The 27,314-nt window shown below is 43.4% G+C and overlaps 1 protein-coding gene across 1 annotated transcript in view; it reads left to right on the forward strand.

The window, feature by feature from the left end:
• The window catches only part of MDH2 (malate dehydrogenase 2), a 254,993-nt gene that overhangs the window by 202,955 nt on the left and 24,724 nt on the right, over positions 1–27,314 (forward strand). The window lies entirely within an intron of this gene.

A 27,314-nucleotide genomic window follows, 5' to 3' on the forward strand; every position in this document is an offset into this window, starting at 1 on the left:
GAAAACACTACAATAGAACATTACATAGTGGAAATGTTTATTTCAGACTGTGAGAGCTTTGGAATACCTGCTAATAATGACGTTGTTACATTTCACATTTCGCTACTTATTCAAGCAGCTTTTTCAGGACTAATTAGTGTAAGGAACATATTCCATTTATAGCCACACAGGTACATCAGTCACCTTACCATGCAATGTGGGAAGGCAGATGTTGACTGTTGAAGTTTATATCTTGTCTTTGGACATTTCACATGTAGGTCAGGTGCAGTGCAGTGTGGCGGCAATAATACACTCAGACTCAGTGCAAAAAAGGAACTTGTATTGAAATAATGCAGAGACAGTTCACAAATAACCCGGTGGGAAGGCAGCCCAGCCGGGAACATTCACAGTTCCAACAGCCTGTAGAAAGCAGGTTTCAGCTGAATTGACAGCACTTGTAGAGAGGGGTAAAAGGAGGCCTGGCCATTTTGCGGCCAAGCAGGCAGATGTCCAGAGAACTATCGAGCTTTCCTTCTTGTCAGGAACCTTTCCCTGATGCTAGTTCTGTCCCTTCCAGGTGGGGTATCGATCCCTACTCTACCAACTGACTAAATGCATGCCAAACCTCGGAGCCAGAACATTAAAAAGGCTCTGCCTGACCCAATATGGCTGCTACAGTCACATAGGGAGGCTGCATGCAATGGCATAGCTACCCCAGTGACCCAGGAAACCATAGAGTAACCATGTTGCTCCTGACTTCCTCTCCAACTGTAGTGCCACTGCGGAAGAGCACCCCCTGCAGTGGAGAAAGTAGACTGCACCTGCCTACAAGCATCTTCCTGACATAATCCATGGTGATTGGATTAGGGTGACTGAGTTACCCATGAGTCTGTAAATAGTACACTCATTAGAACTAAAGAAGTTGCTTGGATTAGTAGTGAAATGTCTTCAACGTTACAGAACAAGTCTAAGAGAATGTGACTAAGGCAGTTCATAGATAAGTAATTTTTTTTTCATTCAACCAGCAGGTTAACGAAAAAAAAAAAAAATACTCGATTCCCCCTTTCGCACACTTGATGAAGAAGGGGAAATCATCCTCAACTTCTGCGCAACCACAGTGGATACATTGATTAAAATTCCTCCAGTCCCTGCTGAACTGGCCGAATTTCGATCATTTTATGGCCGGCCTAACCTTCTACTAGCTATACCATAACATGGAAAAATTGGGAACCTTCACAGATACACAGCTCTGGAAAAAATTATAACAACTGCTAACAAGTTGAGATCTAGAAGAGGAGGCTTCTTACTCAGACTGGTAGGTACAGGATCTATTTTGTACAATGTACAGTATTGGGCTAGTGCCAAATCATAGACCCATACAGGTGTACCACATGCCAATAGAATGCTAAATATAGAGAAATGGGGAAAAATATGGACTTCATTGGTACCCCATAAACTTCCCAGGCAATAAAATTAATTTGACAATCTTTATTACAATATACAATTTTCCTTTAAAAAACCTTGACATGCATGTAGTTAAAAACAAGGAAGAGATGTGCCCCTCTATCAAGGCAGGAAAATATATAAGCACAAATAAGTATGTAAAGTAAACCATAATTCCACAAAAAAGGAGAAAGACCATAAACAATAACTGGAGGAATTCCTGCTATCTCTCAGGTCCTCCAAAATGTTTTGTGTATGTTTCCTCAGCAGAAGAAGAGAGGCATTACCAATACTTCTAAATGAAAAAGACACATAGGCAGGGCTTTTTTTTCTCAGAAAATAGGATCAGGAACTCAACCATGACCCCACCAAATCTTGCCCCCCCACCCTCCAAACTGCACCAAATAGTGGGTGTGGTCCAATTTCACTAACAGTGGGAGGGTCTTAAAGGGGTATTAAGTACCAGGAGTGCAATACGTGCAGAGTTTGGGGATGTGCTACAAACAGAATATAGAGTTCAGCCTTCTTCCACAGCTGCTTACCTCTGCATCCCCTATCCACATCTCACTTTCACTCCTCTTCAGCTCTAACCTCTGCATACAAACACCCCCCCCCTTAAAAGCTTCACCATCTTCCATATGTCTAACTTTTGTTGCTGTATTAAGCTAAAGCACCCATCCGACTCTGGTACCTCCCCGCACACTGTAGGTGGCTCCGCCTCTCTCATTTGCAGGGAATTCATCCAGTGGGAGTGTCGGCATCCGCAATGCACCCTGGGCACCTGCTTCTCCCTTGTCCCCATCCTGCACTCAGTGGGAGCTACTGGGAGACACGCTATCACTTGTAAATACAGAAGCCGGACTTCTGTGTTTACAAGTGATAGTGATGAACAGGGTGCAGAGGGCCTGAGCCAGAGGTGGTGGAACTGAGTTCCAACAAGTTCCAGCTGAAAAAAAGCCCTGCACATAGGAAAGAATATTCACAGTGATATGCATTAGAATTATATCTGTATATCTTTATTAATCTTTATATTTAAATTATTTCATGTGTGAACCGTCAAAAACATTTTCTAACAATGGGTGTCATACCAGAAAAACTTTCTTTCACTGCAAAACTGCAATTGTAATTGCAGCAGTATGAAGAGGCAGGTGCTTTATCCTCTCTAGTATGAGCAATTAATAACTAAATCAAAACTATTTGTTATTTTCACATACTTCTTAGGTATAGTATGTGTTCATTTTATACTGTATTTGTTGTATATGGTGTTTTACTGCTCTGCTGATACACAATTACATTCTAAATGGCAATTCATTTTACTATCTGCAAGGTATTTATTTGTGGGAAAACATTCTTAAAACTGAAGAAAATACTTTTCTGCGAATTTTGGCAGTACCGGGTTAATGTCCTTTCTAAACTCAGAACTCCTTATTTGCTAAAAAAGGAAACTCATTAAGTGAATACCCTGTATGCATCACTTTATGATAATGCTTCACCCAGGGGACTGTCTCTTCAGCTAATGCAAGATAATGAAATACATCTGTCAGAGGAAAATACTGCCTACCAGTGTGAAAGGAAGCGCATCTAAGACACCAATTTGCAGATACAGCTCTCACAGCTAGCTTACTTTTTATAATTGATAAGGCAAGCAACTTATTTTAGCTCACTTTGTCATCTATTCATGCATAGACCAAGTGGGGAAATGTTTATCTAACTTATTACATTCATGATTTCACAACACAGGCCACTTAACCAATGTAAAAAGTCATGCATAAAATAATGGTATGAGTTCTTTGTCTTTGATGAATAATAGTCTTTGGCAATTACCTGTACCATTTACCATTGATATACAGTAGAAAAAACTATTGGTTTTAATACAAATGGCATACCTGGTTTCTTGTATTTGTTTAAAGGAAACCTGTACTTACTAATTAAAGTAACATACTTTCTGTATAGGAGGCAACATTGGCAGGCTGACACAGAAACTTTAAATAATGACAATAGTCTTTTTTTTTTATGCAGTACAGGAGTGTGTGATTTACTAGCAATACCACAGTTTTCAACCCGGGGGAATGTTACCAGGATGACACAGTAGAAACTATTATCCTTCAGTGACAGAAGGTGGGCATCGCTAATTTGAATTATGGGCATGGCTAATTCACATAAAGGTTGTGGTTCATGTAAAGCAGGGGTCCTCAAACTACGGCCCTCCAGCTTTTTGCGGAACTACACATCCCATGAGGCATTGTAAAACTCTGACAATCACAGACATGACAAGGCATGATGGGAATTGTAGTTCCTGAACAACTGGATGGCCATAGTTTAACCACTCTACGACCGCTCACAGTAATACTACTGCGGCAGAGTGGTTCGTTATCGTCCAGCCACGTAGTATTAACGTGATTGGACACTCCCCCTTCTGGGCGGCGCTTGCGCGCCGCCGGAGGCTCGCTCCCGCTGTTTTCATTCACAGCGGGAGTCGGGCCAGGGGAGGAGCAGCGGCGATCGCCGCTGCTCTTACCCGATCGTCGGGGATCGAGTCTGGAGATCCGCCCGCTGTGTGTAAACACAGCGGGCGGATCTCCATAGTGACAGGGAGTGACAGATCGGACTGTTCAGCATAGCTGGACATCCGATCTGTCCATGACTCACACAGTCACCTCCCCCCCTACACGTCAGTAAGCACCAGGCATACATTAACCCCTCCCTCTCCAATAAAATTAACCCCTTCCCTGCCAGTGTCATTTTTACAGTAACAGTGCATATTTATAGCACTGATTACTGCAGTAATGTCACTGGTACCCCCAAAAGTGTCAAAAATGTCAGTCAGGGGTCCGGTCTGTCCGCCGCAATGTCGCAGTCCCGCAAAAAAAATCGCAGATCGCCGCCATTACGCGTTAAAAAAAAAACACCAAAAATGACAGAAATCTTTCCCTTTGTTAGTAAACGCAATAACTTTTGCGCAAACCAATCAAAATACGCTTATTGTGATTTTTTTTACCAAACATATGTAGCATAAAACAAATTGGCCAAAATTTTTTAAAAAAATTGGTTTTTACATCTTTTTTGGGGGGAATTTCATATAAAAAAATGTTAAAAATATTGTTATTTTTTCAAAATAAACGCTCTTTTTTTGTTTATAGCGCAAAAAGTAAAAATCGCACAGGTGATCAAATACCACCAAAAGAAAGCTCTGTTTGTGGGAAAAAAAGGACGTAAATTTCGTTTGGGTACGGCGTCGCACGACCGCGCAATTGTCAGTTGAAGTCGCACAGCGCCGAATTGCAAAAAGTGGCCTGGACGGAAGACAGCAAAATCCTCCGGTGGTAAAGTGGTTAAAGACCCCTGATGTAAAGTGTCATCTAAGAGACCTCACAGTATTCTTTAATACCCCAACATTTCATATTTCTCATATGTGTGCATTGTACCACGTACTTGTATTAAAACTGATCCTGTTCTCTTTGCATTGCTTTCTTTATGTAAAATACCTGGTGTTTCTATCAGTTCCCCTTATTAACTATTTTAAACTGGCAACACTAGGCATAGAAGCGCATCCATCTGAGCCTGTCCTCCAATGGCCAAGACTTGTGCTGACATGCCTCTTGCACAGCTATTCACTGGGAATATCAATGTATTGCTCTTTTTCTGCCTCCTACTGACACACATCACTGCAATCTCCACTCCCCACATCTCTAAGACCTGCTTTTGCCTAGCATTTCTATTTTAAACTGAATGGGTTGTTGTACAAGGTGAAGGTTTACGTTTACTTCAAAGTCTAGAGATTGCCTTTATGTATTACAAAAGAAAGCAATGTAGCACAAAAAAATATAATAAAAAGAAACATTGTGAATTTGTTTTTGAGAATTGATACTACCAATGTCTTTTAGTAGAAATGAGCAAATTGGCCTTGGTTCAATTCAGGCTGTTCATCATACTCTTCAAGGCTAATAGCAAAGGATTGTCAAACATATTGGAAGCTGGGTTCTGCCATAGGAAACGTACCAGTGCAAAAGGAAACAAAAATTAAAGTGGATGTAAACCCGATTCGGGAAATTTGATCTGGGCACATATATCTGTAGTGTTTACTTATCTCTCTCCAAAGCACTAAGTCCTGTGGTTTTCTGCTGCTTCGTTCTTCTGTTATCAGCATGATAACTTCTGACAAGTTCTCTGCCACTGGAGATTACCCAGAGTTATAGGGAAGAGGACCTAAAAGAAAAGTAAGAAAGGATGGGATCCTCGGAAAAATGTGGTCTGCAGCTCATCAATGGGATGGTGGAAAACAGAAGAAGATAGAAGAAGGGGTGGTAAGGGGGAGAATTAAATAATGGTCCAGTATCTATCTACACATGTGTGAGGTTGAAGTACTTATTGTGATCCCACTAGGCCTCCTGCCTCAATTCCAAAGAAGAAATATAATCAATGGCCTTTTTGTCTGTTCAAGGAAAGGATAGCTACTCATAGCCATTGGTTGTACCTGGAAGAGTATTTAAAGTCATTTCAGTAAAACCACTTCTTATTCACATCTGAGGCTCTGTCCTTAAGGGCTGCTGTGAGATCCTCCATTTTTTGTATGTCATTCAGCCTGACCAACCATTGTCCCACAGTTGAGGGTCAAGTGCTTTTCCATGCACTAGTGATGCATGCCTTTATTCAGCAACTGTAGAAGCAAAGATTTATTGAAGCATTTACTCGACATTCAAGTAAAATGAAGAAAGATGGCTACTGGGTTAGAGGGAGAAACCTACTAGTTGTTGTATGATCTCTAGGACAGGTCGCCAGAAGGTCTGCAGGACAGGGCACTCTCAGAAAATTTGTAAAAAGGTGCCAACTTGTGTGCCAAAGCGTCAGCAAGTTGTAGGTCGTCCTCAAAAGATTTTGGCAAAAAAGCCGGTATTCTGTACCATCTGGTTACAATCTTGTAAGAGATTTATTACACATTGATATTACCCAAAAACTGTTGTAGTAGCCTGGTGGAGATTACTAAGTGATATACACCTAGTAAGGTCCAAACTATTTAGCAATGTAAAAACCCAAAGAGCAAAATTACATTTTCCTATTGTGATAATTATCTATTTGTTCACATATGGAGAATGATGAGAATGTAAAGTAAAGCTGTAAATGTATCTACCAATTACTACAACCCTGTGATAAGCAGCCCTTTATGTTTGTATTTAAATTTCATATATTGTTTCAACTAACTATCATGCCAATCTTAATGTATAATTAGCCTACAACAAAATGGAACCCAGAAGAGGCCAATTTGATATCTTTGGCAAAAGATCTATGACAAAATGGCGCATAGAAACAAACTCTAGAGGCCAAAGAATTATAGAAATATGGCACCGGAGCTAACAATTAGGAAGCAACTACAAGGAAATGGTGGCTTTTATAAACATATGTAAGGAGTAGTGATGTGAGCCCCTTCCTATATGCGCAGGGCCGCTGATAGGGGGGGACCACCAGTCCTCTGGGAATCGGTGCGGTCGGGCGGAGGGGCAATTACAGAAGGTAGCTCTGTGCGGCTCTCGCTTCTCGGCCTTTTGGCTAAGATCAAGTGTAGTATCTGTTCTTATCAGTGTTGGAATGGAACCTGAAGGTTAGTATCGGTGGTGGCCGAAGTTAACCGGGGCGCTCTGGGCGTAACTGGAGGACCGGAGTAGGCCAAACCAGAGAAAGCCGGATGGCTCCAATGCCTTCCTGATTTGAATGGGTCCGCCCCTGTCAGTTTGAAGGGAGTGGGAAAGCCGGGCGACCACGGTTAGTACTGCTCCTGGATGTAATTGGTGGGAGTGCGGATGGTGAGGGGAAGGGCCTTTCCTCTTGGGTGAATTTGGCTAGCAGGGGGTCATTTTCTATACCCTCGAGGTTGGGCTCTCCCCGAGCTGTCTGCATTCCTGGCCTCCTGACAGGAAGGGCTACGCTTGGTCTGGCCAGGGGCTGAGACCGAAAAAGCCCGTATTGACCAATCTCATTAATTAATGTGGACGCCAAGATCCTCTCTAAAATTATCGCCTCGCGCCTTGCCCGCTTACTCCCTACTATCTTACACTCCGCTCAATCGGGATTTGTTGCTAGTCGCTCGGCGACCCTAAATATTTGTCGGGTCTTACTAGCACTTGAACATGTCAAGAGACACCCTCTAACTGACACAGCCATAATCTCCTTGGATGCCGAGAAGGCATTTGACAACATTAGCCTGGCTCTTCAAAGTTATGGAGACATTTGGATTCTCCGGACCAATCCTTCAATTCCTTCAACAGATGTATAAATCTCCAACGGCTAAACTCTCCACTCCTGACTTCACCTCTGAACCTATTCCTCTAACAAAGGGGACATGCCCCCTTTCTCCCCTTCTTTTTAATATTGCTTTTGAACCCCTGTCTAGGATCCTTAACTCACCAGCCAGAGTCAGCGGAATCACAGTAGGAAACCAAGTCCTCCGCTCCGCTCTTTTTGCAGATGATATACTGCTATTCTCCACTGACCCTCAATCTGACTTCTCCAAACTCAGGGAACTATTCTCGACCTTCTGTCTCTGCTCGGGCTTTAGGATAAAGTTCAATAAAAGTGAGGTCCTAGATCTGCATCCCCGTCTGTCCAAACACTGGCGTTGGTCATCGCCCTTTGCAATGGCCTCTCAATATATCACATACTGTACCTTGGCATACGCATAGGAAGAGACCCGTCATCTTTGTATTGTCTTAACTACCCACCTATTATCTCTAAAATCACTGCTGAACTGGAGACCTAGGCGGCCCTCCCTATTTCGCTCTTCGGGAGATGTCATTTATTCAAGATGGTATAGTTTGCGCGCCTGTTATACCCTCTGCAGACACTTAAAATGCTGATGAAACATTCTGATATACAAAAAATACATAAAGCTTTCTCTGCTTTCTTGTGGTCCTCTAAAAAGCCTTGTATCGCATTACAAAAGTGATTTCTACCGAAGTCCGAGGGTGGGGGCGGGTCTGCCCAATATCCGCCTTTATTACCTTGCATGTTTACTCAGACACTCACTGTATTCTAATTTTGCTTTTGAGGACACCCTGGTTTCCCCGTACTCCCTGCCGGCTATCCTCCACTCCTCGGTCAGGGCACTACCGGCCCATCTCTTAAATAACGTTGTTATCAGAGACACAGTGGTGGCGTGGCGGGAAGTGCAGGGAATATTGGGGCTTCACTCAAATATATCCAGTTACCTCACGATTCAAGGAAACCCCATGTTTCTCCCCTCAACATCACACAAAGCTTTCGGACTCTGGAAATCATTAGATCTAGTCAAGATTTCTTCTCTATACAAGGGCTGTACAAAGCAATTTAAATTGTTCCATTCACTGGGAATTTTCACTACCCCCGTTCCACTACTTCTATTACCTCCAAATCATCTCTTACCTACAAGCATGTTGTGGACCCCAAACCAACCCTTTTCAGAAATCTTTTATTGATATTGTGCTCCAACGGAAAGACTATTCCATCTCTAACCTGTATGCACACCTTGTTTCTCATAATTCTGACAAGCACCAACTGACTCTCTTTAAAAAATGGTCATGCAGCTTCAGCAATGATACCCTACCAGAGAAACTTCTTATGAGCTACAAACGTGTACATGGCATTATCATCTCGGAAACCTGGCGAGAGACGCATTTCAAAATAATACATCGTGCCTACTACCCATTTCAGCACAACTCAGATGACCCCACTCAGGCTCAGTGTACATGGTGAAAAACATTGCGTCCCACCCTATTACATCACCTCTGGGACTGCCCCCTTATCAACAAGTTTTGGGACAGGGTTCTTCTTACTTATATACGAGACATCTCCAACAGACAATTGCCGAAAGACCCTCTTCTTTGCCTCTTTGGTTGTGAACCAGCGGCCACGGACCATCCACTTTCACAAATGGTCTCACCTCTCTCTTTTAACAGCCCATAGATCCATCATGGCCATGGCCATGGATTAAACCTGCCCCCCCCCCCCCAGTCTGAAACTGGTGCAACAGTCTCTTCTGTCACTCTGCAACCTGGAAAGACTTGATGCCATTTTAACAAACCTTCGGTCCACACACAGATTCTTTTCACACTGGAGAAACTTCCTGGAACGTTCACTGTCCAGGGATGCCCTGGCCAATATGATACGCCATTTTAGATATACAGAATGGTACCTAACTCCAGCCAATTCTCTTGGTAAATTGAAAGTATTAACATGTTTGTAACCTAATTATTCTCTATACAGCTAATCTGCACTTTTGGTAACCTTTAGATTCTGTACCTTCTCTGGTTTCACTCTCTCTTTTTTTCCAGGTACTTATGATACAGCTTATGTGTTCTTCTCCAAGTCGACCAGTACAGGCCTACCCCCTCCTTTATTATTTTTTCCTCTTCCCTCCCCTCCCCGTAGTCCAATATGTGCTCCTCTATTATTCAATACTTGTATATCTCCCAGGGACATTTTCCTACCACCTGTTTGCATTGATTGGTTAAACTGTTTATGTTTATTCTACCTTCAGTTTTGTATTTAAAAAATCTAAATAAAAAAAAAAACATAGCCAAGCAGGTGGTGCATGTGGTAAAATACAAAAACCAGGTGCAGGGATATGCCATCTACATAAGATTTCACCAAGAATCAAGAGAGCAATAGGGAAACATGAGTAGGGGGTAGTGGTATTTGAGAATGGAGGGGAAGGGCATACAATATCTAGCGTTGGAGGGCTCAAGGTAAGTAAGTGTGAAGCATTTTTTCATAGTTAGTGCACAGATAGCCTCTAAAAATGTAATTTCCTATTACATTTTTAGGGAAACAAAAAGAACAAATTCCAGTTTTTGCACACAAGGCATCAATATGTAGTAAAAAAACAATATGTGTGTACTTGCACGCTGCTATGCTCCAAAAACATTTTTTTGTATTATAAAATGTGATTATCAATGTCTTAATTTTATTTGGATCGCTCACACCAGACACCCTCTCGTAAATACTGTAGAACCAAAACTGAAAATGGTGCCGCCCTCCTGTTAAAATAAATCAAAGATGATGTTGTCACTAACTGATAAACACTAACTAAAAACTGTGAAAAAATACTGTGACATTAGAATATCAAAAAATCCTTGTGACATAAGAATTTCAAAAGAATAGTATACATTAACAAATGAATTCCAGTCCTTTTACTGGAGGATCATCAACTATATAGGTATGGAGTCCATCCAAAAGACAAGTGCTACAGTCCATGTTGTATAGCAACCAGCAGAATATAGATTCATAATCCTGATCTTCTACAGATTACCACCGCTTTGTGTAACTCAGCAACAACATGCAAATGTGACTTTTCCACCACTGGATGTGCCTCACTATGCGCCTTTTGCCACTACTTGGAATAATATCGATCCAATGATGTAGACACCTCCAAGCTCATATCTTCTCTCCTCCACTTCACCTCCTTTTAGTTAATCCACCATGAAAAGAGACTATACATAGTGCTCAATCTTTAAAAAACATTCAGTCTTTTTATTAAAAAACTAATGTCAATACACTCACATTTGCCGTGACGTCAGCGAGTCCCTTCCTAAAATTAGAATACAGTGAGTGTCTGAGTAAACATGCAAGGTAATAAAGGCGGATATTGGGCAGACCCGCCCCCACCCTCGGACTTCGGTAGAAATCACTTTTGTAATGCGATACAAGGCTTTTTAGAGGACCACAAGAAAGCAGAGAAAGCTTTATGTATTTTTTGTATATCAGAATGTTTCATCAGCATTTTAAGTGTCTGCAGAGGTTATAACAGGCGCGCAAACTATACCATCTTGAATAAATGACATCTCCCGAAGAGCGAAATAGGGAGGGCCGCCTAGGTCTCCAGTTCAGCAGTGATTTTAGAGATAATAGGTGGGTAGTTAAGACAATACAAAGATGACGGGTCTCTTCCTATGCGTATGCCAAGGTACAGTATGTGATATATTGAGAGGCCATTGCAAAGGGCGATGACCAACGCCAGTGTTTGGACAGACGGGGATGCAGATCTAGGACCTCACTTTTATTGAACTTTATCCTAAAGCCCGAGCAGAGACAGAAGGTCGAGAATAGTTCCCTGAGTTTGGAGAAGTCAGATTGAGGGTCAGTGGAGAATAGCAGTATATCATCTGCAAAAAGAGCGGAGCGGAGGACTTGGTTTCCTACTGTGATTCCGCTGACTCTGGCTGGTGAGTTAAGGATCCTAGACAGGGGTTCAAAAGCAATATTAAAAAGAAGGGGAGAAAGGGGGCATGTCCCCTTTGTTAGAGGAATAGGTTCAGAGGTGAAGTCAGGAGTGGAGAGTTTAGCCGTTGGAGATTTATACATCTGTTGAAGGAATTGAAGGATTGGTCCGGAGAATCCAAATGTCTCCATAACTTTGAAGAGCCAGGCTAATGTTGTCAAATGCCTTCTCGGCATCCAAGGAGATTATGGCTGTGTCAGTTAGAGGGCGTCTCTTGACATGTTCAAGTGCTAGTAAGACCCGACAAATATTTAGGGTCGCCGAGTGACTAGCAACAAATCCCGATTGAGCGGAGTGTAAGATAGTAGGGAGTAAGCGGACAAGGCGCGAGGCAATAATTTTAGAGAGGATCTTGGCGTCCACATTAATTAATGAAATTGGTCAATACGGGCCCGGTAGTAGGGGATCTTTACCCTTTTTGGAAATTAGTTTGATCTGGGCTTGTGACCCCGTCAGGAGATTGGGACCACCAGCCCACATAGATTGGAAGACAGGAAGCAAGGTGTCAGGAATGAAATTGTTGGTAAGTTTATAAAAGTCAGCTGAGTAGCCCTCTGGACCAGGAGCTTTAGCAGAAGGGAGTGAATTGATAGTGGTTCTTATTTCCTCTATTGAGATGAGGGGGGGGGGTTTAGGGCCGCTAGGTCAGTTTGAATGAAGTTTTGCAATTTAACCTTTGCCAGCAATCACTGTGTGGCAGTTTGGTCGATGGGGTCATCAGAATATAGTGCAGTCTAATAGTCTACAAGCGTCTCGCGGAATGCTTTTGGTGAAGTGACAAGGATGCCTTCTTTGAATTTAAGAGCAGTGATATGTGTAGAGCGGTGGGCACCCGAGCATAATTTAGCCAATAATTTACCAGCCTTGTTGCCGAATTTATGGTAATGTAAAGAGTAATATGATGACTTAACCACTTCTTGTTGTTCAGCCCACATGTCAAAAGAGGATTTTGCCAATTGCCAAGTATTTACAGCTAGGGGAGTACGGTTCAGGGTCAAAGCCTCCTGGGCCAGACTTAGCGCTAAACTGGCCTTTTGAAATTGTTGATGTGCATGTTTCTTAAATTGGGACGTATAGGAAATGATTTTGCCTCTTAAAAAAGCCTTTCCTGCCTCCCAAAAGAGGTTCGGGTCAGTCGAGAGATGGGCGGCATTGTTTGAGGCATATTCCTCCCAGGCAGACCATAGCATGGGTTGGAAGTCCTCATTGTCTTTCAAAAAGGAAGGGAAGAGCCAAGTGGGTATAGATGAGGGGGATTTGCCATTAAGAAGTGAGACCGCAATGGGACAGTGGTCGGAGACAGTCATATCGTGTATGGTCGGGTCGCGGAGGAGGGGGGCAAGAGAAGCCGACGCAAAAAAGTAATCGATCCGAGAGAACGATTGGTGAGGATAAGAAAAAAATGTGAAGTCGCGATCTAGCGGATGGGTAGTTCGCCAGATGTCGGTTAGTTGGGCAGAGGAGACATATCGGGCTAGAGGTGTGGGTTCCAGAGTAATGTGCAGTCAACCAATAGGGGAAGGTATTCTAGTGTTTGTACGGTCTTCGAGTGGATGCATGACCGAGTTAAAATCCCCACGACTAAGTGGAGAGTGTCAGGGGCATTTACATAGTGAATATTGCATATTGCATAACTTTATTAGCAGCTATGGCATCAGGGGGATGGAGGATGTGGTGCTTTGGTGCACTTAACAATGTGGATTTGATGCATTAAACTGTATTGTGATGATGTACTGTGAACAAGGGGCATCTTTGTTTGTGCCAGGAATAAGTTCATTTTATTGATTGTAATTAAAAAAAAGTAGCAAAATTATAATAACATAAAATATACCTCGCTCAAAAAAATTTAACCCGAAATGCTAAACCTCATTCCTAAAACATTAAGCCCCAACTCTTTTTTTCTAACCTAACTGAAAGCAAAAAAGGGAAATGGCTGAGTGTCTGAATGGTTATCATGTCCGCCTGGCAGCTAGGGTCGTTGGTTTAAATCCCAACCACAGCACTGCATGGAGTTTACGTGTTCTCCCTGTGCCTGCGTGGGTTTCCTCTGGGTACTCCAGCCTTCTCCCACTCTCCAAAGACATGCTGTTAGGTACATTGGCCCTAGTACTTGTATGAAAGAAAGTGAGTTAGGGACCTTAGATTGTAACCTTAGGGACCTTAGCACTGCGTAAATTGACGGCGCTATGTAAGTACCTGAAATAAAACAAAAAACCCATTAAAACACAAAAAATGCAAATGGGCCCAGCAGCTGATATTTTTGCTGAGAAACACAAAGAAGATAGGCTGTTCAGTTTATGTAATGTGAACACAGGTATTCAGAAGTATGTAAAGGACAAAACTTCATAAAGAAAACTTATTGGGTTGGCCTATGGGTACCACATTCCTGGTTTTGATTTAAAAGAATTGGAGACCAGTATGTATGTAATGCACAAATTAACTATTATAATTAAAATATATACAGTTTATTACAAAATGAATTCTTTGAAAAAAGAGCAACAGACAATATTACATCTAATTAAAAAGTCCTGATTGGGGTATACTGTATATGCTTATAATCCAACAATATTCCTGAGCAGTATAAATAGTTCAGTTGATATCACACAAAATAAAGAGTGGGTCATTTAGATGTGCAACATGGTATATACTGTTAGGCATTCACTATTAAGTAAACTACAGTGGGGCATTCAGACATACAATACAGCGAATAGAGTGGCGTGTTCAGAATGTGTCAGAGGTCAGGCTCGGGGTCTAAGCACTAACCGGTATTCATCAGAGCTCCAGATTGTGGTCCTCAGGAACTCCCTACAAGGAGGTGGGCAATCCGGGGACCAGTAGCAGATATAGCAGTTAGGGATCAAGCAGAAGTATAGTCAGTAAACCAGCCAAAGGTCAGTAACAAGTAAATGCAGGTTGAGATCAAGCAAAAGCGTAGCGGAGGAACAAGCAAAAGGTCAGTAACAAGTGATTGCAGTTTGGGATCAAGCAGAATCATAGTAAAAAAGCATGCCAAAGGTCAGTAACAAGCGGTAGCAAAGCTACGGAGAGCAGTAGGAGTGATAGGAGTGAGATATCTGCTGAAAAGAGCACAATAATCTGGAAAACAGGAAGTGCAAAGGCATGGCTTAAGTAGGATATAAAACAGTAATGATACTGCGCCGTTAATGTGAATAGTTCCTCAGTGATCAAGTATATAAACCAAAAAAAAAAAAATGATATATGATTCCTAAAGTGGTTATTCAACATAAATAACATAATTCATCTATCTAAATGATTACTGGTTGCTCAGGGGCAGGATAAATCATACTTTGTGCTCAATATATGTGAAAACACAGATTTACATGAATAAACAAAGTGCAATTGCAATTAGTGACTGATTGAAAGCAAGCACGTGAAAGTAAAAAAGTAAATTTTTTCCTCAATACAGTTGGTGAACAGTTGTTATAGGTGAGTGTATCCCTTCACCATTAAGAAATGTTACTCTGGTGTCTCTTCCTTCTAATGTTGTGACACCTATGTGTTCATAAGCCTCTCACCTTACTGCTGTAAGGTAACAGCATATAGTGGTATCTTTTCCTGTTCCTTGGTATATCTCCTCTTGCCTCTAGGAGTCCTCCTGTAGTCTATCAGGGTGATGTCTCTCTATAGTAGTGGGTGTCTCCTCTCTGTTGTTCTTGGGGATCCTTTTTAACAGATAAAAATGGGTTTATACTCCACAAGCAGCGAGCTTGTACTAGTGTATGCCTACGCTCTGTCTACGCCCTATGCGTTTCCTCACACCCACATGATTTCCTCAGGGCACCAGAGTAACACTTCATAATGGTAAAGGGGTACACTCACCTATAACAACTGTCTACCAACTGTATTGAAAAAAAAAAGTACTTTTCTCTTTCGTCCACCGACGGACATAGCTGCTGATTTAAATCTTAGACGATTGGGTAATAGCTCCTCCCACCAGGAGTGACCAGGCAGAGCCAAAGGCTTTGACACGCCCAGGGGGTGTACTCCTAGGCTATTACCCTCGGCCTCACGGCTGCATTGGCAGTTTTTTGCTGCCTGGTTTCAGGAGTGGCCACACAGTTCCCTGCTGGGATGTTTGTCCTGGCTTCATTTTTAAATGTCCTAAAGGGAACATTTTTTTCTCTTCATATTTTTTGTTTCATTTTGTTACTGCTGATTCCTGTTCCTGTAGGATATGCCGGCTGGGTTTCGGACTGGCTAGATGAGAGCCTTCCGGTCTCCCAGTTTGTGCCAGTGAGCGCTTGCCGACTATAGCTCCATGCTGGGTCTGCACAGCGACTATAGTCCAATGCACGGGGACTGGCCTGCGGGATATATCGCACGGGAACGCACACACCTGGCATGCCTGAGGTGAGTAGGTCTTTAGGTACCCACTCCCGATTTTCACCCCCCCCTTTTTATATGCGGGTCTCCTGGGATCCTTCCCTCCTGCCATGACCTCTCCCTACCCTGATGGACCCCGGGTCACTAATGTTGTGGGGCCTCCCTTTAGTGTAGCAGTACCTAGGGGTGCTGCGCAGGGTAGTGGATGGTGGGATGGGGGCTTAGGGGGTCTGTGGGCTGCACTGACCACTACGGGGGGGGGGGGATTCTTCACCATGGAAGGCACCCGCCAGGACTCCTAGGCCTGTTGCTGGGCGGGCCTCACTAGGCCGCCGCCGTATGTTATTAGGCGCGCGCCACCATTTTGTTGTGGTCTGGCGCCTTTTTTGTAGTACGGGCCTCTGCAGCTAGGGTTGTCTCCTTCTATGCAGCCGGCGGCTTTTTTCTTTGAGACCGGAGACGCTTAGACAGAGGGAAGCTGCTGCCTCTAGTGGGCAGGGACTCGAGGGGCATTTCTTTTCACACTGATGCGCACTGTCCGGACATGCTGCTCTCATGCTGCGGTAACTAGCCTGCGGTGAGTACTATTTTGGCTTCAATACTGCATTTACAGGGAAGTTCAGGCCCTGGAGGGGCTTTAATTATTCCCTGATGTATTTTGTGCACGGCGATCGCCTCTTAAAGGCACGGTACACGCGGGTGGGGGCAGCGCAGCGGTCTTGCTGTAACCTGTGGTGTTTCAAAGTTTTACTTGCTACAGGAGGCCATTGTACCTGCCTGTAGGTGTCCCCTAATTAACCCTTGTGGTGCAGGTTCCAGTGCTTCCACATTCCCTGTCTGGTCTGTGTACGTGCACATATCCCTGGGGCCAGCATCTGACGCCTTTGATGTGTCTTTATTGTCTGGCGGGCAAGAAATGTTCACGGAAATGGTCAAGGTTATTGCAGCAGCCTTTTCTATGACACCCCCCCGCCCCTCACCTGTCTCCTCTCAGACCTCAGATTCTGAGGCTGCCATGGTCGCTGGCGGCACAGACCCTCTCCTGGAGGATGCGCCCTTGCATTCAGATGCTTCTGATGCAGAAGTGGAGGCTTCTACATCCACCTTAGCACAGGAATAGGCCTTGGTGGATGCTTTAATATACTCAGTGTGAGACACCCTTAAACTCACGGATGCAATCTCTAAATCGCAAGGGGACTCAGTCTCCTTTGGATCCCTCAGAGCGGAGAATTCAGCCAGGGTTTTTCCCCCGTCCTGAAGTTTTATCCACCTTGGTGGAAGAACAATTGGGGCGACCTAGTCGCACACCTGCGATTCCCAAATGTTTAGCCAGGTGCTCCCCGTTTGAGGAAGGGATCTTGCACAAATGGACGGTTCCCCCTCAGGTGGTCCCCCAGTTGTGTGGTATTCATGTGGCCATGGTTTTACCAGTGGCAGTGTCGTCCTCCTTATACGTATTGAGGTCTTATCTTGCCACCTGTATACAGTGGTGGGCTCTATTCTCAGGCCTGCCATGGCTACAATACTAGTCTCCCAGACTGGGCTTGAATGGGTGAAGGCTCAGAGAGGCACTGACGGCTATTCAGGTACCGTCAGCTACACTGGCACCTACTGATCAATTATCGCAGACTCTGCAATTTGTATGTGATGCTAATCTGGATGTCCTCCAGCTTGCGGCCAGAGCATCGGTGGTTAGCGTGCTTATCAGACGTGTGATATGGTTCAATGCTTGGTCGACTGACCAAGTTTCCAAAATATTATTGTCAGATCTCCCATACCAGGGTGATCGCCTCTTTGGTTCCGCCTTGGATGACTTGATAAAGTCGGTCACTGGGGGTATGAGTACGTTTCTTCCCCATTCCTCTGAGCCGAAGGCCCCCTCACGTAAGCGGGGTCCTTCCTTTACTGCCCAGAACCGTCTTTTTCGTGCGACCAAAGCAGACTTTGGGTGGTAAAGGCTCCGGGAAATGATGGGCTGGGGCGCCGAAACCTTCCGCCCCCAGCAACCCCAGACCTTCTCCGCCTGAAGGGTGGCCCCCACCCGTTCTGGGGTAGGGGGACGTCTCAGTTTCTTTCTGTTACCTTCCAGATTTGTGGATTTCCCTGTTCCTAGACAGGTGTGTTCACGAGGTGCTTCAGTCCGGGTACAGGAGTTTTGTTCCCGTCCTCCAGACAGATTTTTTCCTTCCAATCTTTGGCTACCACCGGCTAGTCTGGCTGGGTTGCAGAATGCACTTTGGGATTTGCTGACCCGAGGAGGGATTGTCTCAGTCCCTCATACGGATCGCTTTCGAGGTTTTGATTCACACCTCGTTCCTGTTCCAAGGAAGGAGGGCATATTGCATCCAATATTTGACCTCAAACTGTTGAACCGCTTCCAGAAGTTTTGCATGGAATCCCTGTGATCAGTGGTGGGGTTTTGGCATCAGGGGGACCTGTTGGCCTTGATCGCTATCGAGGATGCCTATCTTCGTGTCCCCGTTTGTCAGGCCCATCTACAGTTTCTCAGTTTTGCGGTGGGCCAGGTCCATTTTCCATTCGTGGCATTGCCGTTTGGGCTTGCCTCTGCTCCCTGGGTCTTCGCCAAGGTGTTAGCCCCTATATTAGCTCTGCTCGGCAGAGAGGGTTAGCACTCCTGGTTATCTGGACGATCTCCTTCTCCGAATAGGATCTGGAGGTGACTATTAGCACTCTGCAGTAGTTCGGTTGGAATCTCAACCTTCAGAAATCTGCTTTGGTTCCAACGACCAGATTGGAGTACCTGGGAATGGTCCTGGTCTCGTCTATGGCAAAGGTAATTCTTTCTCCTACAAAGTTGCAGAAGTTGATGGAGACGGTTCTGTCTCTGCTGGCTTGCGACCGGGTTTCTCTCCGGTCCTCCATGCACGTACTGGCTTCATGGTGTCTTCCTTCGAAGCCGTGCCATATGCTCAGGCCCACATGAGAATTTTTCAACAGGAGCTTGTCAAATGGGACAAGGACTCTGCATCCCTGTACAATCTGATTCATTGAGCCAGAGCTCCAGGGACTCCCTGCATTGGTGGTTCAGTTCTCCGGACCTCCTTCACGGGAAGTCCTTTCTTCCCATTCTTTGGACGGTGCTGGCAACGGCTGCCTTTCAGGGTGCTGAGCACCCTGACTGTCCAAGGTTCTTGGATGCTGGCGGACTCCAAACTTCCGATAAACGTTTTAAAACTGCGAGCAATCCAGTGGAGCTTGATCCATTGGGCTGACACTCTCACAGGGTGTCCTGTCCGAGTCCAGTCGGACAATGTCATGGCTGTGGCATATGTCAATCATCATGGGGGTACCAAGAGTGCCCTGGCGGCTCTGGAGGCAGCCGAGATTCTGTGTTGGGCAGGGACTTCTGTTCCGGGCCTATCTGCCATGTCCATATCCCCGGCGTAGAGAACTGGCAGGCAGTCTGCCTGCGTCAGCACACCCTGGATCAGGGAGCGTGGTCTCTGCATCCGCAGGGGTTTCACCAGTTGTGTCTCCGGTGGGGACCCCCGGATGTGGATCTGTTCGCCTCCAGGCAGAACAGAAAAGTTCCGCAGTCTATGGCTCGGTCCAGAGGTCCGTGGATGCCCTGGTGGCTCCTTGGAGTCATGACGGGCTCTTTAAAGCGTTTAACAAAAGAATATACATTCCATATAAATAATTATGCTACCAAAATGAGTGTGTGCTGTAAATTGCCTCCAGCATTGCTCCTGTTTTCTCCTCCCTGGAGACTGCAATTTTGTTGAAGATCAGAGCAGTCACTTCCTTCTATGTCTCAAAAACAACATGCCACTTTCTTCAATTTACATTTGTATATTTTCAGGTTTGATAGTATGCTTTGGCTCAGTTAGAGACAAAGGCTGACAGAAACTTTATAGTGCTGAAGTTCACAGGCTGCTGCTACCAAGGGACAAAGGAGTGGATATCAGGGAGATTCACTAGGGCTCGGTTCACACTGGGGCGGCTTCAAAGTCGCCCGACTCTGAAGCTGCCCCATGCAGCGTGACTTCAGCGTGGCTTGCAAACGACTTCTCTAATAGAAGTCAATGCAAGCCACTTCAATGTCGTCCCCAAGTAGTGCAGGAACCTTTTTCTAAGTCGGAGCAACTTGAGTCGCTCCGATTAGAAGGGTTCCATTGCACTGCATGGAGCACGACTTGTCAGACGGCTAAGTCGCCTGACAAGTTGCCCCAGTGGGAACTGGGACCTAAGGTTATCGCAGGAGATATGTCAGTTGCATTACAACATATTGCATGCCATACTGAAAATGTTAATTCACTATCTCTTTTTTGTCGGATTTACCTAAAAAAATAAGAACTCTCGGGAGGTACTGAATAAAACAGTGTTAAAGTCAATTTACTAAAGGAAATAAATTAATAAATGCATGCAGTAATTAAGTAATGGTCCAGGCATGCTATATGTAGGGAATGGATGAAGCAATGAAGCATCTTTCACAGACCCGGCACAGGAGGTCAGGGATTGGTTTAAAAAAATAGTCAGGAAAGTACAAGCTGGTCCAGGTGGCAGCTGGATTCCACTTAGGTGTTCTTTCAGGAGGCTGGCAGAATGCACAGAAGGTAGAGCCCTTTGAATCCAATCTCATGGAATTTAAAGTTATTCAAAGGAGGAAGAGGAGACGATCTAGAGTAGCATTTTAATGGAAAGGTTGTTTTAGGAGCGCACTTTGCTGAATAATTACATGGACGATGATACCCTCCAAAAGTTCTGGTTATCCAAGGCACTAATATCCTTGTAAGTTTAACTCTTTTGTGTGAAGCTGTACCATGAAAAATGTCATTTTTTCCCCTACAAATAGAGCTTTCTTTTGCTGGTGTTTGATCACCTCTGCTGTTTTTATTTTCTGCGCTATAAACAAAAAAAAAGCGTCAATTTCTCACATTACTAACTGTGGAGGGGTTGCACTGGTTGGAGATAGAGAGAGATCTGAGTTCCTGCTTAGCAGGAACACAAGATCTCCATCTTGACCCCTTGCAGAACAGCAATCTGCCTTGTTTACATAGGCAGACCGCCGTTCTGCCTCTCCTGGGGAGGATTGTGGGTGGCCGGCGGACATCTGATCCACCGGATCTGCTGTTTGATATCCCCGCTAGCCAATCACATACAACCACACCTCCGGCGGTGCGATTGCGGGATCTAGTGGCTATTGAACGAAACAACTTACAGGTACGTCATTTCACGCAATAGAGCCACACTAGTAAATACATGGCGGCCGGTCGGCAAGTGGTTAAAGTATGCCCTAGATGATAACTATATATATATATATATATATATAATATAAATAGTGTGCCTATATTAGCTCTCAACTGAACCGCCAGCCAAATAGCTGGCGTCAAAGATTATCATATGCAGCACCATGGCAACTGCAGACTAACCAGAGCCTAAGACAACAGCTTCCTTAGCTGTAAAGGAGCAAGGGGTTAAGTTCCGCTTTAAAGTAATGGTATAGTCTTGTTTTTTTTAGTTAAAAATAACAAACATGTTATATTTACCTGCTCTATGCAGTGGTTTGGCAGAAAGCAGCCCAGATCCTCCTCTTCTCGGGTCCCTCTTCGGTGCTCCTGGGCCCTTGTTCGTGTTGAGTGCCCCCACAGCAAGCAGCTTGCTATGGGGGCACCCAAGCTGAACCACAGCTTCGTGTGTCCATTCAGACATGGAGCCATTACCCGGCCCCACCCCCTTTTTCTCCTCATTGGCTGACTGACTTTGCTGCGCTGCTGTCTCAGCCAATAAGGAGAGGACCAGACAGCAGTGGATTAAAATAGGTAAATATGCACATCTTTTTTACACAGGTTAGACAGGATAGATAGCAGGAGGGTGTAGGGAACACATTTAGGCATAGGTAGTATTAGGCTGGAATTCTACTTTAACTTCCTGTCTTGTGAACGCAACAGGAAATGCAAGGAAATATTGTGAGGAAAAAACCCTCTTAGAACATTGCCATGGATTTAAATGTTCCAAATGGAAGATTTGCTGCCTATTCTTGTTTTGTTGGCAATTCCAAATTTTGGGTTTACCCTCATTTTCATCCCTGGTAACATTGGTGCTCAGAACAATCAGAAAGGGTGAATCTCACCAATGGGGAGAGAGACAGTCATAAAAGCATAACTAAAGGGACAAAAACTCACCTAAGCTCCAACTGTCTCACACCAGCAAGGTCCCTTGCTTGTAGGCAGGGCCAGTTGGTTGGTACCCAGGATTTATTTATTGGTGAAGTAAAAGTAACAGTTAACACGGTAACAGCAAGGTGCTCACTTTCTATTTCATACTCTATGGCAATGGAGCCTCAATATTACAGGCATTCTGGGTATAATAGCCGTTAACAAACTTTAACACAGTCTCTGCACTTGAGAGGACACTTAGGGTAGGCTACGTTACCTGAACAGCATCTAAACAAGGGGGTAGGCAGAACAGCGGTGCAAGCACCTTTAGTAACCAAATAGGAAGGTTCTCGTCCCAAGCTCTCTATGCTTCCCAGATGGCGGAACCAGGTGTGGAAGCCCTGTAGAATCTCTTTTTGGTCAAAGCCTCTCCCTAGCACTAAGTACACTGTCCCTAGCCAGCTGGAAACCAGTCCCTACGCTATCCACTTCACAAAAGTGCGCCAACTGCAGTGGGACAGTGCTATTTATTAGCCCACTAAAGATGGTCACAGAGGAGGATGTACAACGGCCCAATCATACTAAGTTATTAATCTCCTACCTCCTATACTATTCATAAAAAGGAGATCCTCCTTAAGTGGACCTCCTCCACCCCCCCCCTGCAGTGCCCTCCTAGGAGGCGATGGTAGATGCTGCTTTGCCTATGCATAGACTCATGTATATCAATCGGGGTTGTTCCTGGAAGTATGAGAAAGTTTGGTCTTTTTGGACCTCAAGTTGAAAACTGCTGAAGGTCCTCGGGTTGTTTTTTTATTTTTTAAATTACTTTCTTTTTCTCATTGCTGTTATATGGATTGCCTGATAGTTTACTAGCTGTTATTCTGTCTCTCATGCATATGTCCTGTATTTTGTATTCCATCTGTTGCATCGCTGTTCCTGTTTATGTACAGAGTATATGTATCACGGCAATGTACTTTTGGATTTTGTTGTCTTGTATCTGACTGCTACTTAGACATGGCGTTGTACTCTGTTAATGAGTCTAATTATGTTGTATTATACTGTTGTTCAGTAAAGCACTCCTAATTTATAAAGATGGTCACAGAGGTCATTCAGGGCAGCAGTCTCCAATCAGGTGGCTGCATCCCGGTGACACCTACAGAGGCTGCAGAGGAACAAAAGCTCCTCTCAACCTCTATTCTCTCTCAACAGCGGCTGTCAGAACAGCACCACCTACAGACCTACAGAAGGGTGGCTAAACTGCACCTGCCCAAATACTGGTGTTGGCAACCATTCACTGGTTCTGCACTGGTGCCAGTCTTTCGCTATTTCGATTGGCTGCTGTGGGATATTCTCAAACACACTGACAGTGTGCCAGAATGTAAACTGAGCTGCAATTGCCCAGTTCAGTGTACAATCTGCGGGGGATTGTGAACAGGCTGGTAAATTTATTTTTTTTGCAGAAAAGACAAACAAAAAGCCTACCTGTTTGCAATTTTTCATTATTTGCTTTCAGTTCCACTTTTGCGGTCAAATTTGAGCTCTTGCTATAGGTTTGTTATGTGTTTCTATTCAAACAGCAAACCCTATAATGCTTTTAAATATGTATTATTTTTCTAGTAGCTTATTTGGAACAGATTATTACAGAAGACTCTATAGACAGCTTATGTTGTTTGAAAAGATGGCAAGATGGCAGAAGAAAGTATTTTACCATTCCAAGCAAAACCCAAGCCCTAAGATCTTTCACCCTTTTTTTAAGACAGGCAGTGTACAAATCTATTTTAAATCTAAACTGATGAGATCTGGCAGCACAGTATGTACAGGTTTAATTCTTTCCATAAAGTTTTTATGGAGGTTTACAGATGAAAAGCAGGAACATAATCAAGATGACATAAAACATATCTAGTACAGCGGATAAACAGAGTATAGTATCATCACAACATAATTGGATAGATTCAGTGAGATTACAATGAACTCTCAAATAAGTGGTACGTGTATCCCTACTTTTAAACTTTCCAAAAAAGTTGTACTGAGATGTACTACATGGTTACATGAACATATGAAATTTGTCTTGTTAGAAGTAAACACACTGTCATCCAACATTTAAATCTTCAGTCAATGCCACCACCTAATCAGCTATGGTACAATAAAAAGAATATTGAACTAAGTTATCTAGGCAATGAGTAGTAGGACAAGAGATGGTACCCACTCCATCGTAGGTCTATTGTTCAACCCAAGGAAAAAAATCCCATCCCTCAGGACAGATTTTGCCACTGGGAAAGAAAGTTAGAAAGGAAAAAAAGAAAGAAGAGGAAGAAAGTATAGGAAAAACGATAAGGGGACTAGGAGAAGGGGAGTACGGGAAAAGGGGAGGGGGATTTGTGAGCCAGAAGAATAAAGAGGAGGAGGAATATCAGAAAACCCAGAAAATTTTGAAGCAAAGAGAGGGAAGGGGCATAAACTGAGCACCCAATAGCCTATCCAGTGCATTGAGAGAATTTGATGAAGTCCTGTTAAGTAGTTAAACCAAACAGGTTTAATTATGTTAAACATTACTCTACAACACCCTCCTTAACATAACTTGGCAGGGAAGAGCTTGGTAGGATTTTTATGCAAGAAGAGAGCACTAAAACAGGCAAGCAGCAATTTTAAATATATATTTTTTAAGTTACGCTATAGTAAAGTGAGCATTAAATAGATGTAAAGTGGTTGTTATCCAAATTTGGCTGCAAAAGTGGAAATACACTTTAAGTAAACAAGCAATGAATGATAAAAACAGGAAACTTACTTGCCTTTGGCTGCTTTCCTCAGCTCAGGAGACCCAACCTGCTGGCGTCACCTAGTATTTGGACAACTCATGTTGGTATCCTGCACACCGGGCATAACCAGATATGTAAAGGTATGCAGTGACACCCAGATTCAAAACTAAATGAAGCAATCAAACTTATAAGAACACAACACAAGTGACAAACAACATAAACACAGCAACCTTTTACAAACACCAGTGAACACACATGAAAGGTGAAAAACAACTAACTAACTAACTTACTATCTAACTTACCAACTAACGTTATGTACAAGGCAGAAAATTGGGTAAAGCAGGGTCATGAAGGGGGTACAAGGAACAGCTGGAAGGACAGGCCAGGAAGGGGGCCAGAACAGGTAATAGGGACATGGCAAGTAGGTACAGGCAGCAGGACCAGGATAACTGGTACAAGGAGCAGCAGAAAAGACAGTATGAGCACACAGATAAAAACACTAAGTGATATTTGAGGAGGAGCTAAATACCCTCCCAGCAGCCAGCATCACATGAAGACTAATTCTTGGGACCTGCTTACTGCGGGGAGATACCTGCTTATTGGCACCGGAACTGCAGTCTTCAGGTAAGTGGTTGACAGTTCCACCAATAGGTGGTCTGGCTCCTAACGCCTAGTGTTCATCAAAGTATGTTACAGTGACCCACTCCAGGGGATAATTGGGCAGTGGTATTTATAAAAAGCAGTACTTTAATAGAATTGAGAAATAGTGCTCTAAACGACATCTTATTTTGGAAGGTAACTCCATACAAACCAGGGAAACAAATAGAGGCTCTTATTTATACTTACCAAAAGTTATGTAGAGTTATGTACATGCATTTGTCATCCATCAACCCTACTGTACTTTGGATTATATAGCATGATGATGATTAGAGCCTGCACTTTCACAGATCACATTCTATTCTTCAGGCACTCTTAATTTCAACCTGCACACTTAAACACCCTCTAGGATCTAGAGTGGAAAATGAGGCAAGCCATACAATACTACACAAAAGAAAGAAGTTAAAGGGAGTACCGCTGCATGCCACAGAAAAATGTTTGGTTATCTACTCATAGCCAACAGGGTTACCGTGGTGGCACAGGCACCATGTTACTAGCAATCAGGTAACACATTACCAGGTATAGTAACTGATCAAACTAGTGTCCTGTATTCTTTCTTGCTGCTTTCCTGCAACTTTTGTGCAGTTCTCTCACTCTTGGTCCCTACACCTAGAATTTAACTTCTAGTAGGACTAGTTTACTGGAATACAGTACTTCCCTATCCAATGAGGATTTGTTTGATGAGATTATTTGAGAAAATAATATACACACATTTTTTGAATCAACAAGTTTTGTCTTCTTCCTCGTTTTCCATTTCTGCAACCTGCCAAACCAATACCCTTTGTGAATATACATTGTTGTTGCTATTATTCATGCTCATTGTATTAAAATGTGATATTTTGTTTATCCTTACTTTTAAATTACACATTCTGACATTTATGGACACAAAAGAGGTCCTGAGGAAGCGGGGCGTCCTGCAAAACGCGTTGACCTGACACTATCCCAGCCACCCATATCGACATTCTAAGTGGGATGTCTTTGAGATGTGCTGTTGGTATTACATACTGCCATAGTTCATATGAGATGACATGTTTTCATGATATATACAGTGTGTAACAAATATGGTTTTATATTTTGTACACAACAAAAATTGATGATATTTTTTACTGATGTGTATTCCACTGTTGGTGGTATATACAAAGTCCCATTTTATGTTTTTTGCTCTGATTTGCTAGTAGGTTAGTCTTATAGTCATTTGTTGCAGGTGTACTGATGCACAATGGGCAAGCCTTGCTTCACCTTTTACATCCCCATTATGTCATGTGTGCTATGACATCTTAGTCTTTTAATGTTATGCTAAAGTTAGCCAATCCCCTATGTTGATTGAAGATAGTATAACTCTGATCCTGCATGTTATATTAAAAAATACACCTAACTGTGAACAAAACACGTGGACAAGGCAAGAAAAAACTCAGAGATGGAAAAAAATTATAAAACTCGGACGTAAACAGATGGGTGAAAACTATAGTATTTTTTTATATTTTATTTAAACTAATACTAAAGTCCTGTTTTTTTTTTTAGTTAATGTTAAGGAAATTTGTACATCCTGTATATGATTGTATTTTATTTTGTATGTATTGCACACCGCACTCATTGGACACACGGCACTTATAATGTTTTCATTACATGTTTTCTTTCGAGTCCTGATTAGAATTAGCCTGCCTATGTTACGCCCCTTGTTAACGTAAAAGTACAATTGTAATATTAATGTAACACCTACATAATCATGTGTATAAAATCCTTCAATTGCGTCAAATAAAACAGAACAGT

This window comes from Pelophylax lessonae (assembly GCF_965119305.1).
Source record: "Pelophylax lessonae genome assembly, chromosome: 2".
Lineage (NCBI taxonomy): Eukaryota > Metazoa > Chordata > Amphibia > Anura > Ranidae > Pelophylax > Pelophylax lessonae.